Source organism: Aethalodelphis obliquidens, unplaced genomic scaffold, assembly GCF_003676395.1.
Source record: "Aethalodelphis obliquidens isolate GAN/ISIS:26980383/991018 unplaced genomic scaffold, ASM367639v1 scaffold41, whole genome shotgun sequence".
NCBI lineage: Eukaryota > Metazoa > Chordata > Mammalia > Artiodactyla > Delphinidae > Aethalodelphis > Aethalodelphis obliquidens.
In genome coordinates, this window is record NW_020837985.1 from 9,617,226 (window position 1) to 9,633,022 (window position 15,797).

General features: G+C 49.7%; 1 long non-coding RNA gene across 1 annotated transcript; it reads left to right on the top strand.

Moving 5' to 3' along the window:
• The first annotated feature begins 7,055 nt into the window (after nucleotides 1–7,055).
• LOC113633794 (uncharacterized) lies at nucleotides 7,056–11,652 on the top strand. The gene is made up of 3 exons (XR_003438339.1): nucleotides 7,056–7,472; nucleotides 10,009–10,068; nucleotides 10,235–11,652. It is a non-coding gene; the product is annotated as an uncharacterized LOC113633794 (long non-coding RNA).
• Nucleotides 11,653–15,797: the final 4,145 nt, after the last annotated feature.

Below are 15,797 nucleotides of genomic sequence, written 5' to 3' on the forward strand. Positions count from 1 at the left end.
CAAGGGGACATTAGGGTCGAAGATGGAGTTAAGGTTACCAAGCAGCTGACCCTAAAATAGGGGGAAAACAGCTGGGATTACCTGGGTGGGTCCATTGTAATCGCAAGGGTCCCGAAAAACAGGAGGGGGGCAAGGGAGAGGACCAGAGAGATGCCAGTGTGAGAAGGACCTGGCCTGACACTGCTGATTTTGAAGATGGAGGAAGGGGTTATGAGTCCAGGAATGTGAGTGGCCTCTAGAAAGAAGATGGAAAAGGCAAGGAAGTGGATTCTTCCCTAGAACCTCTAGAAAGAAATGCAGCCTGCGGACACCTCGATGTTAATCCACTGCGAGTCACGTCAGTTTCTCATCTACGGAGCTGTAAGATAATAAATTTGAGCTGTTTTCAGCCCATAAATGTGTGGTAATTTGTTACAGCAGCCATAGAAAACTAATACATTGCTGTACTTGTTCAGAGGTATATTGTATCCTGTGCTTGGACCAAAGATCAGGCATAGCTTATTAATTTCCTATTAATAAAAAGTTCACTCCTGTCCAATATCAAAACCCCAAGTTCACCATCGATAGCCTGGAAAATGGGGCATTCACATTCTTTAACCTGGTTGGGGTAGGTGATGGACTGATGCTCACAGAGCCCGTATGGCCCACCGACTTTGTAGACCCTGCACATAGGGCCTAGCACCAGATGCCACAGGCTACTTGTTTGCAGCCTTTGCAAACTGAGATAGAAAACATCCCATTTGAACATCCAGTCATCATCATCATGCCTGCTCTTCAGATTCACCCTCTGCTGATGTGCTGTGTACAGGAACAGAACACAAGAAAGTACTGTCCACAAAGCCTGGACAGTTAGCCATTGATTCAGGCTACCTACTACATACGAGGCAGTCCGTGACAGAGGCAGGGATGGGGAGCCAGAGGGTCCAGGGGCCAGGCCGTCTTGGCTCTGCACTGGAGCAGCTCTCAGAAAAGCCTGGCCAAAGAAACACATACAGTAGTTAGACTGTCCAAGCTGGAGGAGGCCTGAACCCACATCACGAGGAAGGAGCTGAGCGGGGCTCGCCCAGGTCCCACCGCCAAACCTGCTGGGACTGCTTTCAGAGCTTGGGCCCAGCTCCCATTCTAGCACTTTCTCCTGCACTGCAGACATGCCTCTGCAAGTCCCTGTCTCTTCCCAGATGATCTGGGCCAGCCTGACGTGTGGCAGGGCAAGCATGAAGACGTCAAAAACTTTCCCCGCCTCTGCTAAGGGCAGGAAGGCCCCAGAACACCTGGCATCAAGGCGAGGGTCACCCAAGAGCCAGGAGGTGAGACCCATGGTGACCCTGGGGATCAGTAAGCCAGGAATCAGGAAAGGAAGTGATGATATTCACCGTGAGTCCAGCGTCGTTCTGAGTCAGCTTCCTCCTGAGCCGGAAGCCAGACAGACAAGGGGATGAGGTGAGGAACTTTCTCAAAGGGAAGTTGTAACACAGCTGCAAGTCCCCCAGCTCCAGGCCCCGGCACAGAGGCCCCGGGGTGTCGGGAACTTGGGGAATCCAGGGTCCTCCGTGGAGCTGGGAAGACAAGGGCATCTCCTCCCGGACCATCCAAGGCTGTCAGGCCATCGGTCCAAGAAAGGTCTGAGCGTGTGAAAATCACCCGAGGTTCCTGTTCTCAAACTTTTGAGGATACGTAGGTCTCAGGTAGGGCTCTGAAATCTACATCTTCAAATAAACAATACCCTACCTAAGGAATTCCTCCCTTGTGTGTCTGCCATAATCCCATTTTCGCGACTTCTCACAGTTTTCATTTTAGTTCAGCCTCCCCGCCGTGACTCTAGACCGTGAATTTGTTTCTATTTGTCATCTATCAGCTTCATTCTAGGGCTATTGATTTCCTGCTGAGAAAGCTGAAGGCTTAGCTCACTTCACCTCGCCCAGCCTCTCCTCCAAACCTCCAAAGGCTCAGGAACGGTATAATTCTTATTTCTCCTTTTGGATACTTCTGTAATTCTGAACAAGATATTTTTTTCTTACGCCACCAATTTTCTAGCAACCCCTATCTTGCTAGTTAAGTGATGAGTGTGTTTGTATCCTGATATCTCTTCTTCTTCTTTTCTTCTTTTTTGCTATCCAGGCTCTTAGAATCATTCTGTCCTGTAGCCTCCCCTAAGCCTTCCACGCTTTGTCCTCTTGGTGATTTCTACAGTTAAAAACCAGTTAACTTCATTTACCAGGTTAAGATGTTATATATATTGCTCACAGGCCAAGCTGTGAGCTAGAATTACACATTCTGTTCTCTTGGTCTGTGATGCAGCCTCTGGGCATTTCCAGAGGCCTATTCGTAGCCTCTAGATCAAATAGCTTCTCTTTTACTAGACTCCATCAGTTCCTTAAAATCATGCTATGTGTTAGAGCGATTTCTGTTTAGACTATAGTATTATGGTACAGCTTCTTGTTTTATCTAACATTTATAATTGCTTTCTTTCCTCTTCTTTTCTCTTCCCTCCCTCCCTCCCTCCCTTCCTTCTTCCTTCCTTCCTTCTTTCCTTCCTTCCTTCCTCCCTCCCTCCCTCCCTCCCTCCCTTCCTTCCTTCCCTCCTCATTTTCCTCTGTACTTTTTTCACATCTTCCAGGAATGTGTATGTTCTCACATCCCCCTTAGTGAGTCTCAGCCAGGTTTGGGTACCACTACCTTAAGGATGATATATGGCTTTCAGATTCAGATAGGAGTCTGAGCTCTGACTCAGCAGCTCTCCTACTGAATGACCCACCAAACCCCTCCACCAATTGGGGCATCAGCTCCACCTGGAAAATGTGGACACGTCATCACTCTCCTGGCCCTGCTGTGAGGCTCCTATAAGGCAAGAGAAATCAATGTCCTGCATAATTAGAAATTGATGGACCATCATTGGAAGATGTTTTCATTATGAATATATGTTTCTGTGCAGCTCATTCCCCACTTTGGGCTGAGCCCTCTACTCGGTGCTGAAAATACAAAGGTAAATAGTGCCAATGCTTGAGGAGCTCCGGGTCTAGAAAGAGGCTCAGACAAGTAAGCAGCGGGTCTCAATTCAGGGCAACGAGTGTGCTGATAGAGACAAAGCTGAGGTTTCAGGAGCCCCAGGGGGCACCTAAGTCCGATGGGAGAATGTTCTCCAGAAAGGTGGCCCCAGGCGGAATACAAAGGATGAATAAAAATAAGCCTGGCGTAGACAGCTTGGGCAGGTGGGGATGGTGTTCTAGGCACCCCCCGTCCCCTGCAGGAACAGAAGCACAGCTGTCTCCCAGCAAGCATACAGGAGCCCTAAGGCATGACAGCATCTAGTAAGCTCACACGTTCAGGAGCTGCCTCCCTCCGGCCCGGGTCCCAACCCGCCACTTGCCAGGGGAGCCCTTGAGTTTCTTTCCCATCAGCTCTCCATCCTCCCAGGGCTCCTGGGGTTGCCCCCGCTCCCCTCCCTCGATGGTCCTGCTTCCACCCTCCGCCTAAGCAGGCGCTCAGCTTCCGGTACCTGGAGCAAGTCTGCTCGAATGCCGTGCCAGCGCCCCCGTCCCAGTGGTGCCTGTGTGAGCCAACCTTCTGGGCCTTTCCGAGGTCAGAAAGTGAGTCACAGCGGGGAAACAGACAAGTGAGGGAACTTTACCAACGAACCTGGGGGCAGTGACCAACGTCTGGGGCTCTGCCGAAGTGCTGCCTGGCCTGGGACGTGGGCTGCCTTGAAAGGAGAGGTAGGACCAGAGTTGGTCCCAGGCCTTTGCTGGCTGACCCTTCTCTAAGATAGCCCTGGCATCGTCTCATCCTCTTTGTTTCTTTATATTCAAACTGGAATTCACTGGGCCTCCCCTCTCTCTGAATGAACCCTCCGCCTCCCTCCCTTGCCCTCGTCCCGCTGTCTCCAAGCATCCTTGAGTCCAGCTGTGTGCCTGGTCAGCGGTGGGGTAATGAGAGAGAAGGGGAACATAAACCCCCTCATGAGGACATGGCATTTGTGTGTATCTCACTGAAGGACTAGAACCAGTCATGGAAGAGCTGGGGGAAGGGTGTTCTGGAAAGAAAAAATAGCAAACCAGGACAAAGCCCCACCCCAACAGCAGAGAGAAGACCCAGGAGTCCTGGGCCTGTCCCGTTAGGTGGAGAAGTCAGTGTGACCTCAGACACCAGCCCAGGTGTCTGGACCAACACGGTCCCAGAGAAGGACAATGCAGCATAGAAATGCCAAAGCTTGGCTTCCAGATCCACACCACCATTCTTTTTTCCTTCTGGTGGTCCTTCTAGCCCTGGGCTCCCGGCTTTTCTGAAGCTCGGTTTGTTTCACTGTAAAAGCGGGGAAGGAGATGACCAACAGCACAGAGTTGTGTGACTACAATATAAGTCAGGGACCCAAAGGGCTCGCTGGTCTCCACGTGGTCTGGTTGGCTGTGAGTTGGCAGAGGGCACGCCTGCCCCTTTGAATCCAGCCTCTGCACCTTGCCGGCTCTGTGTCCTAGAGCAGGTTACTTAACATCTCTGAGCACCTCCAGACTTAGTGATGAAATCCCATACCTACGCTTCTCAGGAGCCATAAGGAGTAAATAAATTCACATCTATCAACGGCACCTAAAAGCATTTACATGCAGCAACTGTTCAAGAGGTGATTGTCATAAATAAAAACAATATTAGTAACTGGAGGTGAATTGCTCTTATGATGCAGTGCTTTTTATTTGGATATTTCTGGCTTTTGGCCACCGCCCTTCTCACTTAGTTCAACAGCATGCATTAACACCTAATTTGTTCCCAGTTGTCTACAAGACTGTAGTCTGAAGCCAACTGCTGGTTACCCTTTGAAGGCTGAGCTATAAATACATCAGGTCATCAGAAAGAGGAAGGAGCACACCTGGGCAGCCAAGAACATGTAAATTTGGCCAAAGGAGATTTCAGGGCCCGGAGCCCACCCAGTACCCTCTGGCATCTGCAGAGCAACTCTGGGCATCCATGTCAGGGACTGCAGGCCAGCTGGCTCCCCCTCCAGCTTCCTTGGGAAACCCCCTGGGGTCCCTCAGGAAGGCCACAAAGGCAGACAGCCTCATGCTCTAGGGAAGAGGGAAATGGCCCCCGGTGCAGAGGGTCCAGGGTTTGGTCCCAGCAGGTGTGGTGTTTCCCTCTGTGGACTGGAGGTGTCCGGAAGGTCTAGAACCTGGACGGCCCAGGAGGAACGAGCAGGTGAGTCCTGACGATCTTGGGTGCATTGTTGAACCCCTGAACCCCAGTTTTCTCATCTGTACAATGGGATGTTCTTGACCATTATAGAAAATGCATGAAGTCACCTGCCACATCGTAGGTGTTCAAGAGGACCCAGTTTCTTTTTCTCTCTCCTCTTAGTAGTATATTATCATTTCCATGTTGTATCCCAAACACTTAGAAATTTCCTGGCACAGGGAATGCTCAGTGAGTGCTTTTCAGAAGGATGAAGGAAAACTCAGAGACCCCAGATCAGACAGAATTCTCAAGGTGGGACAGAATTCACTGCAGGGTGCGACAGACTGAATACTGGCCCTGCAAACATGGCCATGCCCTGATACCTAGAACGCATAAATAGGTTGTTATATGCCAAAGGGGGCTTTGCAGACGTGACTAAGTTTAGGGGCCTTAATATAGGAAGATATCTGGAGTATCTAGTTGGGGTGGGGGCCAATCTGGTCACCTGACCCCTTAAAAGCAGGGAACTTTCTCTGTCTGGGGGCAGAAGAGATGCTGCAGAAGGGGAAGGCATGGAGATTCCAAGCATGAGAAGGATTCAACTTGCTGTTGCTGCCTCTGAGATACAGGGGCCTGCATCCAAGGACCAGACAGAAGCTCTGGAGCTAAGAGTGGCCCCCAGCTGATAGCCAGCAAGGACCTCAGTCCTACAACCACAAGGAGCTAGATTCTGCCAACAACCTGAAGAAGCCTGGAAGTAAATTCTTCCTCAGAGTCTCCAGTGAGAAATGCAGCCCTGATGACACCTTGATTTTAGCCTGGGGTGGCTGTGGCAGACTCCTGACCTACAGAAACTGTGATAGAAAAAATGCTGTATTGTTTTAAGCCAATTTTCTATGCTAGTAATAAAAACCAATACCCAGAACCTCCAGGTTATGAAGAAGTCAGAACCTCTAAGCTCCTTGGCTACTGTATACTTCTACCAAGCATACTGCAAGTATAACCGTCACCACTCTTTGTGGTGTCTGCTGAGAGCAAGGCTCCCATAACCCTCTCTTCCTTAATCATATACCGTCCTTCAAGACATCTTACCAAGACCCATGGACCGTTAGACTTTGGGCCCCTAGGGTACCAGGCAGGGTCGATTAAGACCAAGACTTTTTGGCTGGGAGAATATTGGGGGAATTTCACTGGAACTAAACATATCCCATACAATAGAATTCGAGTAATGTTCCAGACAAAGTCAAGATTTTCCCCAAAGATTTCACAAGTGCCGTGGTGAACTAATGTCCTGAATCCCTTCCCATTGATGGTACCCCTCCCAATTGTGTAACGGCTCACGATCATTTGATGGGTCATGCAGACAGGTGGGGATTCATGGGGGTGGAGGGGATGGGAACAGGGAGGGGGTGGGGGAAACTTTGCTGGGAGCACAGCTTGTTGCTACTTCCACCTTGAACTCTGATGTCACGTTGGGGGGGGGGGGAAATCCTTTAGTTGTGGTTTCACAGGCCATTAAGGTAAACGTCACCATTCGCCTCTCTTCTCACCCCTTTTCTTATTCGCAGAGGCTGCAGCTGGGTCAAGGATTTGGATGCGTGATGGTTCAGAACAAGATGTGGCAAACGCGATCAGCTGGGCCAAAAAGAACCAAAACTGTGGCCTGGTCTTCCAGCGACCTTCCCTTTAAAGATCTCCAGGGTGCCTGGGAGAGAAGGGAGACCAGCTGACCATCTCTTTCTGAGTTCATTTCCAATTTTAATATCAGATATCTGTCCTGATTTAATAATTATTTCCATCCCCCTTTTTACTGATGAGAAAGTAATTCGGGTGGGTTTATGTAAGGTGCCGCAGTGTCCAGAAATGTCCAGGAGAAGCTAGCACGAGACACAAAGGAAGGTTGTTTGCCATGAGCAGCAGCAAACAGTAACCCGGACCCAGGCTGAGCTCTGCCAGGATCATACATGAAATTCCTCGTTTCGTTCTCAAGTGAAGGGAGGGGTGAAAAATCCATTTCCCCGAAATCCAGAGGAGTGAGAAATCCTGCCCAAGACCACACCCTGTAAGAGGGATTTGGCCCCAGAAGGCTGGCACGAGGGCTCAAGCCGTGAATATCCATACCATGCTGCCTCTGTGTGACCACAGAGGAGGGGACTTGGAAACAGGCTCTTTGAAGGATGGGCTGAGGTTAACCGTGCAGGGGTCGGGGGCAGGGGCTGCTGCTGGGTAGAGGGCCTATCATGAGGCGAAGTTCAGGGTCAGCCGGGGATGCTAAAGAATCATCAGAATTGACCTTGAGAGCCTCCTGCAAGGTACAGTAGACACAGTCATGATATGGGCCCTCTCGGTGGTGGAGCAGCAGGAAGCAGGCAGGCTGGGAGGACTGCGGAGGGCCCGGGCATGCCAGCCCCCCGAGGGCAGAGGCTTAAGGCCAAACCCGCCAGTCCTAGCCAGCTCCTCCTTTTCAGCCCTGGAGCTTCTTGGGCTGTCGTGGTGGATTCCTATAGACCAAGTCCAGGGGAGGCAGCTTCCCGTGCAGGGAACAAAGGGGCCGCCTCCAGGGTATGCCCCACCCCAGTGACTTCACTGGCCACAGAGCCACACATGCAGACAGCAGATGACATCATAACCACAGCCGTGGACCGGCCCGCCGGGTGACATCACAGGCCCCGAATAGCTCCGACGTATGTTAGCAGTTGAGAGAGAGGGAGCAAGGTCACCGGGGCCCTCTACGGCCAGCCTCTGCCGTTCCTCTGGGGCCCTCTGGGGATTCTTCCCCAGCTGCTCCTTAGATCAATCGGCGACTTACGACTTGGATTGCAGAGGCATAAGAATCATTACTGAAAGCAGACCAGACAAAGGAGAGAAACGAAATCACCCCAAACCCCAGTACCCAGAGAGATACACTCACGTCGTTCAGAGTGTTATATCTTTCTACTTTGAGCATTTATGAACATACTCCTGTAGCATATAATTATTTACACACTTAAATAACAAAAAGGCACATATACTATATACCATTTTGTGCCCTTGCTTTAAAAGAAACTTTTTTAATCAAATGTGGGCACTCACTGCATCATTAATTATTCTTCTAAGTAAATTTTAATCACGGTGTGTTACTTTAGTACTGAATTTAGTACTAGTACGAGTATTACTCTGAATCTTGCAGTGTTGGAGGGAGGTTAGGCTCTGATATCTTGAGTAAAAATCATATACAGCCAAAATTAACCTTGAAAATCTCCTGTAAATGTCCAATAGGTAGAGTTGTGGTACAGAGTACGCCCCTTTTAAATCTATGACAGCTTCTTCTCTGATGTTGGAGCAGATCTCTGTCTTTTTGGTTCATCACAAAAAAGCAATAGGTAGCTTGTATTTATAGGCATTTGAGTTTTTAAATTTCCATATTTTCATCATACCATTATTATTCCTATTGACTTAGTGCATAGAGCTGACTCTTCACAAGGCAACGCAAACACGATGCAGTTTCACCACGTTCTGCTTTACTGGACCTTCTTCAGCTTCACTTCGACCTCCTCACTGAGGACCAAGGAGGAGATCTGAAGGTCCAAACAGTCCCACCACAGAGACCACATTGTATAGCACTGTAGTCGCATAGAAGGTCAGAGCTTGCAGGGACATCTGGGATCGTCTTGTCCCCATCTGCCATTTTCTAAATGGAAACTGAAGCTTGGAGAAAGGAAGGGACCCACAACAGGTCAACAGCAGCTGGACCACATGTTATCAGGGCCCCCAGGCGAGGCTGGCGGGGACACTGGGGATGATGTATCCTGGCCTCACCTTGACTGGCCAGGTGGGGTCACCAAACTCCCACTCCTGGACTCTTTTATATAAACATGACACCTTGGGGTGTCCACAGGGCATGGATGTTTATAACTCGTCTGTTCTCCACACCAACTCGGGCAAGTAGGCCAGAGAGAGAGCACTTATCATCTGCATTTTACAGATGGGAAACTCAGGCTCAGACGGGGTGAGTGACTTGCCCACCATCACAGAGCTGTTCCCTTGGGTCTCCTTGGGTCATTCATCTGACACACTCCAGGGCATTTTTTCATCACGGTGCACTTCCTCTCACCCACTGTGTCACGCTGTGTTTTGTAAGATGGTGGGGAAATAGAGCCCCTTCTAGTACCTTCCGAGTAGCCACAGTGGGATTAGAGCACAGGGCTCCTAACTGCAGGCCAGTGTTCTTGGAACTCTGCTTTCCATATTTATGTTGTTGGCATCTATGTCGTTCAGAACAAGTTGCGCCCCTCTGGGGAGGCCCCTGTAGCTTCGTGGCCTGGTGACAGGCAAGAGGTGGATTTCAGCCACTGCCCTTAGCCCACTGGTGGGGACTAAGCCGATGCCGCTGTGCGGAACGGGACGTCCTCCGTCAGACACAAGGGCGTGTCTGCATCGCCTAACCAATTTCTCTGCAGTTGACTACAGAGCTCTATCCCTCTGGCTGGACATCTATTTGGAATAGTCATATTTTTCCTCCTCAATTCTTTGTTCAAGTTCTTAAAGGTGCAGAATTTCTTCCAGCTAGGCCACCCCCTCCTCAACCCTGCTGGGAAAATGGGAGGTGATGGTAGACCTACCTTCATGTTACAGGCTGCTGAACACCCAAAGCTAGAAGCTTCTGCCTGAGATGTTACTCTTTTCCTCTGTAGACAGTGAGCTCTGGGGAGGTCAAGAAAGCATAGAGCTTCAGACCTGCTCCCTGCAGAGGCCAGGCCGAGCCTCGGGGTCAGGCGGCGTCACACCCTCCAGCCGTCTCCTCTGCCCAGCCTCCCACTTGCTTACCCATGGAACTCTTCCTATATTGTCCTCTTCTCTTCTTTCCAGGCTCTGGCCTCTCTCTCCCTGCCCATCAGAAGAGATCGGGAATCCCTATTATGGTATCAGGTGAGTCATCTTCACCTACGGCCAATCTGGGTCCACGTCCCGAGGAGGGTGGCGGAGAGAAGTGTGCTTGTCCGGACGCAGAAGGCCCTCTATGGCATTTTTCTAAACCAGAGAGTCACCCAGCATCATCAGTGACACCATCCCTTCCAGCGTATTCTATCTCTAGCTACATCAGGACAGTTCAGAGGCTTTGCAGGCGTCCCTCAGCACACCCCTCGATGGGTTCCACCCTGCCCCTCCCCAACTACTGCACCCAGGCAAGGCCCCAGTTCCAGTGGCGTTGCCCATTGGGCACGGGTTGTGTCACTTCTTCCCTTCACGCTAGCTCAGCAGGAATGAGTGAGTAAACACTGCTCCTTTCTGTGTGGCAGGGAGGGTGTACGCATAGGTCGGGGCCGGCGGTGGTGTGAGTGCGTGTTGCGCGTGTGACAAGCTGGAGATTGTGTGTAGGCACGTGCTCCCTCGTGCTGGTCCTGGCGGTGGCGTGTGTCCTCACGTATGCCCGAGCTGGAGGTCAGGGGGCTGAAGGGCAGGAGGACATCGGTATATGACTTGAGGGTTCCCAGGCCGCCTCTCGCCAAGTGGTTTCCTCTGAAGCTCAGAATCAGCCCACACGGCCTGGGACGGAAAATACCAGCGTCAGCAGCCGGTCCCTGACTCATTCCGAAAGCCCGCAGTCCTGCCGCCGACAGATGGCCCAGAGCCTCCGGCCTGCGCCCCTCAGCTTCCAGGTGGTGCCTCTGAAGACCCGTTTCCTTGCCCACAGCTCGGAGGCCCGTGGAAACCCTTTACCACCGCCATCCCCTGACTCCCTCCGTCTGGCTTGTTCTTCTGCCCAGAACACAGCTCAGCCTTCCACCTTTGCCCTCGGTGTTCAAAATCTCCCCAACCAGAGCCTTCCCAACTCGCCCCAGGAGGTCCTGGAGTGTCGCCGAAGTCCCACAGGTCCCAGCGGCCATGTCTGCCCTGCTGTCCCTTTCTTTCTCTCCTACTCACGCTCCCTGTGGGGACCTGTCACCCCAGAGCCAGGGGCATGTGACGCAGCATCAGCTCTGCTGAGACAGGGCACTGGGACCGTGTCCAGCCGAGGAACCACCAAAAAGTGCACATTTTCATACCCCAGAATGCGCACCCCAGACGCCTCACCCCGTCCAAGACCCTTCCCCTACCCTGTGGTGAGAGCCCGGGGGTGGGGGCTGGCACGTGGGGCAAGACAGGGGAATATTTGCAAGCATGTCAGTCAGCAGGACAGGTGTCCATCATACAGTCAGACCAGGGCATCCTGGTGCATCGAAAGGCAGCTTCCAAATGGCCACATCGAAGGGCCCCAGGGTGCTGCCTCCTTCTGTGCTGGACGTTGTATCCCATAGGCTGGGGCTGCCCTGAGGCCACGCTGTAATTTCACGGGTGGACCTTCTGCTGCCACGGAGAGAATCAGTGCTGGTGCTTGGCTGGAAGGCACTGGAACCACCACGCTGGTGATTTACAGGCAGCAAGCAGGCTGGAAAGCTGATTCACTTGCCCTGCCTGTTGTGAAATATTCGCCCCTTGGGGTCGGGGAGGGAATCCCTCCCACCCACTCCCCATCCAGCACCCCCTACACTCACTCATGCATTTGGAACCTCACTGCCATTAAGACACCTCAAAAGCCCCCTTGCCTCTCAGGTTAGCAATTTCTTCTGAGTGAACTACATCGTCTATTTCTGCCTCTAGCCCCCTCTTCCTTGGTGTCAATAGATGGTGAGCAGAGCCAAAGGGAAATTTCACACAGCCTTGTCTTCCCAAATCCCCTCTCCTAGCTGCTTCACTATCTAATCCCTCCCTCCTGTATCTGTCCTTGATTTCTGCATAAAGCCCCAATTGCTGCTGGGTTCCAGGATGCTCTCTGGAACGACCAGGGCACCAGCAGGACTTCCACACAGCCCAGGAGGACACTGCCTCGCAGAAACAAGGCTGGGCCCAGGGAAAATAGATGCTCTGCTTACAGGCTGTGTTATCGTTGCTTGAAAAGCCGTCAGAGAGGAAGTTCATGACCTACCACCTGAGGAACCTTCTGATCATTATTGCAGTAGATTCTGAATTTTACTGTCACCAAAACAGGTAACAAAAATTCAACTTAAAGTCTATTTTGAGGACCCATTTTTGCCAGGTAACAGAAAACACAATGTAGTCATTTCTTGACAAATTGAGTCACTGCGAGTACATGTGGGGACTCTTTGGGGTGACCAGGCAGGAACAGACATTCCCCTGCCTCTTCTCTCACCAGGAGACGTCTGAATCCTGGATCTCAGGGCATTGACAGGGACTGAATGTCTGGTTCATGTCCCCATATGTCCCTTAATGATGTCCACCGGATGTAAATATTCTCTGCCAAGATTTGATCTTTGCAAGTTGGGATCTCAGGAAAACAGCGGTGGGGCAGGCTTAGCTCAAGGTGGGAGAGGCACAGCTGGACCACAGCCTGGCACCCTGGCCCCAATCTGCTATTCTTGTTTCAAGAAATGATGCATTGATCATGTTGGTCAATCTTTGACCCATTGATTAGAAGTACATACTGCATATTATTTTTAGTAGCTCTACATTTTAATCCCCAGTGGTGCTACAGGTGAGGTAAAGGAAGTTGCTGGAGTAGACTTGGCCTCGATATATAGAAGCTACTACTTGGTATGTAGTAGGAAAATGGGCTTTGGAGAAGACAGATGTGGGTTTGTAATAAGAGTGTGAACTCCTGGGCTTCCCTGGTGGCGCAGTGGTTGAGAGTCCGCCTGCCGATGCAGGGGACACGGGTTCGTGCCCTGGTCCGGGAAGATCCCACATGCCACGGAGTGGCTGGGCCTGTGAGCCATGGCCGCTAAGCCTGCGCGTCCGGAGCCTGTGCTCCGCAACGGGAGAGGCCACAACAGTGAGAGGCCCGTGTACCTCAAAAAAAAAAAAAAAGAGTGTGAACTCCTGACACACAAGAATTAAAATGTGTTCTGAAAACATTGTGGACTATAGGATGAGGACTTGGGCTTGAAGGGTCTTCCTGAGGAAAGAGACACACATTTCTTACAAGGTCTCTATTTTTTTCTTTTAAGATTGTCCATTGCTTTTTTTTTTTTTTTTTTTGTCCATTGCTTTTTAATTGTAAAAGTCACACAAATTTGTTATGGGAAATTTCGTAAAAATGATATGAATAAAAAAATTTAGTCACCCATAATCCCCCCAGAAATGCCGGAAATAATTGTCATAAATATTTTGACAAAGCTTCTTCTGGCCTTTTGTCTCTGTGTGTGAGTATGCGTAGATTTACATAATTATGCTAATCTTTTGCATACACTTTGCATCATGTTTTGTTGTGTTTTTGTTCGTTTTCTTGTATCTACTATTATACCATGAGTTCTTTGAATTTTCCACTAAGATATCTGTGAAGCCACCAAAGTACAAGGTGAAAGAGAAACTTAAATTTTTTTTTTTTTTTTTTTACCTTTTTAGCATATTATGTTCTGGTCGCTGAGTGTTTAATATATCACATATCACCTCTCTTCGCAACAGCCATAGAAGGGAGGTACTACTTTTCCCCCCATTTTACAGATCAGGAAACTAAGATTTAGATGGGTAAGTAATGTGTACGAGATAACAGATACTAAGCTGTGGAAATAAAATTGAGTTGATCCCACACCATACCATTCATTCATTTATCCATTCACTCTACAAATGACTGAGTGCTTCCATTGCCAGGCATTGCTCTGGAATACATCAGTGATCAGAACAGGCAAAAAGAAATGCCCTCATGAAGTTACTGTCTATTGGGGGTCAGTGGGTTGAAAATAGACAATGAATAAAATAAACACAAACATCTTATAGTATAATAAATGGTTATGAATGCTATGAAGAATTAACAGGGAAAGAAGAGGAAGTGAGATGGGATAGTATCGCAATCTGAAATAGGATGCTTAGGGCAGACCTCAAGGAGACAGTGATATTTGAGCAAAATCTTGAAGGAGGTGAAGGAGGACATCGGAAAGAATGTCCCCCAGAGCCGGCAGCACATGCAAAGTCCCTGAGGCCGAGGGTACTTGGACCGTGGGCAGGAGAGAGGGGTGGAGAAGATAAGACTTGAGATTTGAGTCAAAGGGTCCAGTCAGTCTTGTAAACCAATGTCGAGACCCTGGCTTTTCCTTTAGATGAGACGGGATGGCATTAGAAGACTCTGAATAGAGTGACATGGTCCAGCTTGTATTGAAGAAGAATCCCTCTGGCTTTCGTGTGGAGAAAAGGCTGTAAAGGGAACAGGAATTAAAAAGAGCAGAGTTAAAACTGTACTTAGCATTTTGTAATAACCTATAAAGGAAAAGAATCTGAAGTGTAATAGATATATACACATATATGTATAACTGAATCACTGTGCTGTGCACCTGAAACTAACACGACGTTGTAAATCAACTATACGTCAATTTAAAAAAAAATTTTGTTTAAAGCATTAAGAAGCTATTGCAATGATCCAAGACAAAGATAAAGGGGGAGGGGTTGGACCTGGGTGATAGAAGGCAATGTGAGAAGTGGTCAGATTCCAGATCTACTTTGAAGGAGGCAGAGAGGACACAGGAGTGTGGGCGCCCTGAGAGTTACTCCAGATGATACTCGAAGCTTTCAGGTTAGATGACGTCACCTGAGAGGTGTGTTCTAGAGAAGACAGACGTCTGAGAACTGAGCCCAGGGCCATTTAACAAGCAGAGGCTGAAGAGGAACCAAGAAAGTTGAGGTGGTGAGACGGAAAATGAGTCTCTTTTGAGAGTCTGAGTTGATCCTCAAGCAAGTTGAGTGAAGTGAGTCAATGCCTGAGGTGCGTTAGTTTATCACATCCCCACCCTTCATCCTCTCCCCAGTTTATAGATGAGGGAACTTGAAGTTCAGAGGCAAGAAGGGAATTATTGAAGGTATCAAATAAGGATGTAACGGAACTGGGATTGAAGCCTTTTTCTGGGTGATGTGGTGATGGGCAGCTTTCTTGGACTGGCTGTGTCCTACACCCACGCGTCAGACAGGTTCGTGTGAAAGTGTGCATTTCTACACCAGCCTTCCACCAGGACAGAAAGGGAGTTGATCTATACACACTCCAGCATCCTCCCTCCATGGGTGGGATAATTCTGAGCCACATTCTGCACTCCCTCCCAGAGCTCCCCATGGGGTTGGGCCCCCGTTGCCCTGGTCACCGCTGTGCGTTGATGATGTTCCTTGCATTCCCTGTGTCCCTTGACCATTCTCTTAGTGGGAGTCCCCAAGTCACCTCCCAATAACTCCCTTGCACTTGAATTCTCATCTCAGGACCTTCCTCTGAAGAAACTCAAACATAGACTCGTCCACATTCTGGACAAAGAATGTCGCCTGTCATTTCAGTAAACAAAGGATGTTGCGGCCATAAAGCCACCAGCCATTGCAGCTGCCCCTGCCGCCCTCCCTCAGCTGTGCACCTTGAGGGGATTCAGGATGGAGAAAACCAGGATGCTCGCCCTAGATAGTTAAGATGCACATCAAAGGAATAATTTCATTTAGCCCAGACTCTTGCATCTCCTCATACATAGAAAAGTGTTAAATTCATTAACTTGAGATGTCTGTTTTTTCTTTAATTAGATTACTATCTTTTGATGTTTGACCATCTGTTTTTGTTTTTGGACAAAACACCTATATATCCCGGCTGCTCCCTTACCTCTTCGGAACAGTCCCCCAGAGCAATCCAAGAGACTGTA